At 43.7% G+C, this 1,390-nt stretch overlaps 1 non-coding gene across 1 annotated transcript; it reads right to left on the reverse strand.

Moving 5' to 3' along the window:
- Positions 1–1,061: 1,061 nt before the first annotated feature.
- Positions 1,062–1,133, reverse strand: TRNAP-AGG (transfer RNA proline (anticodon AGG)). The gene has a single exon. It is a non-coding gene; the product is annotated as a tRNA-Pro (tRNA).
- Between the last annotated feature and the right edge of the window lie 257 nt (positions 1,134–1,390).

The raw sequence follows: 1,390 nt of genomic DNA on the forward strand, positions 1-1,390 counted from the left end.
TTAAAGGCCCACAAAACAAAGTTTTTGTTTTTACTGTAGTCCGGCCCTCCAACAGTTTGAGGAAGAGTGAACTGGCCCCTATTTAAAAAGTTTGAGGACTCTTGCTAGGGCATAATTCTAGTTTAGGGGGAGAGAGATCTCGGGTTCAAATCCCAAACGATCCCGTTGCTTATTCCTTCTTCATCAAGGGAAGCCAAGAGTTGTGTTTTTTTTTTTTTCCCCTCTCTTCGTCACCCTTTTAGTTCAGGGCACTTGGTGGGCACAAAGGCCCTTAAATAGAGACTCTGGGTTGGAGACATTCTACTTCTTGGAGAGTAATCCGGGAATGGGGAGCAAAAGAGTATATTACTGAAGTGACAAGATCATAAGGAAGGAAGGACAGAGAGCAAAGAGCTCAGCACTCACAAAAAAGAGAAAGACTATGAAAGCAGAAAATTCAAAATTTAGAGGAAAAGGGTGATGGGAAAAGAATATTGGGATAGTTGAGAAGACTGAGATGGTAGCAGAGTATCTCTCCTTAGGCCTCCTCTTCCTCCTCCCCAAAATTCTTTTCCTCTTCAACAGTGGCGTCCTGATATTGTTGGTACTCAGCTATCAGATCATTCGTGTACCTCACATCCTAGTTGAATTCCATCTCTTCCATCGCCTCCCTTATGTACCAGTAAAAAAAGGCCTTCCTTCGGAACATGACAGTGAACTATTCTGAGATGCGCTTGAAAAGCTTCTGGATCGCAGTGCTGTTGCCAGTGAAGGCATGCATGGTAGATGCTAGTAGGGGGAGAACGTTGCACAGATCTGATTGTCACACTGATCAGCCTGTTTATGTTCGATTTCATTCATGGTTAGAAATTACTTTAGCTTTTCTCAAGTTACGTGCAGGGAGGAGAAAAGAATATAGACATAAATAATATGTTTTGCTCCTTTCTGTTGAATGAGCTCTTTATGAATAGAAGGCTCCCCAGGAGTTTGGAGGTTCAGAACACCGCTGGACAAACATTCTCCAAATGAAGACTGAGAGGAAGAGATTATTAGTCTTTCTTAACAGTTTTCCAAAACATACGGGGCTCGTCCGGGATTTGAACCCGGGACCTCTCGCACCCTAAGCGAGAATCATACCCCTAGACCAACGAGCCACATAGTGACTTTCGAAGCTCCCCCTAGAAGTGCGTAAGAACAGTCCCACCACGGTTATCCCCGAAGAAATACTTGGATTTTTCAGGAATCACTATTCTGTTCTCTTTTCCCCTTCGGCTACTCTTCCATTCACTTTACGCTCACTTCCCCAAGTGTCCCTCATGGTCCACTATACATTCACTATCACTCTCTCTGGAAAAAAACACAAATACATATTTCAATCTCCTGCTCCACTGACAAAGGGACCCAGATGGAC

This window comes from Antechinus flavipes, chromosome 2, assembly GCF_016432865.1.
Source record: "Antechinus flavipes isolate AdamAnt ecotype Samford, QLD, Australia chromosome 2, AdamAnt_v2, whole genome shotgun sequence".
NCBI lineage: Eukaryota > Metazoa > Chordata > Mammalia > Dasyuromorphia > Dasyuridae > Antechinus > Antechinus flavipes.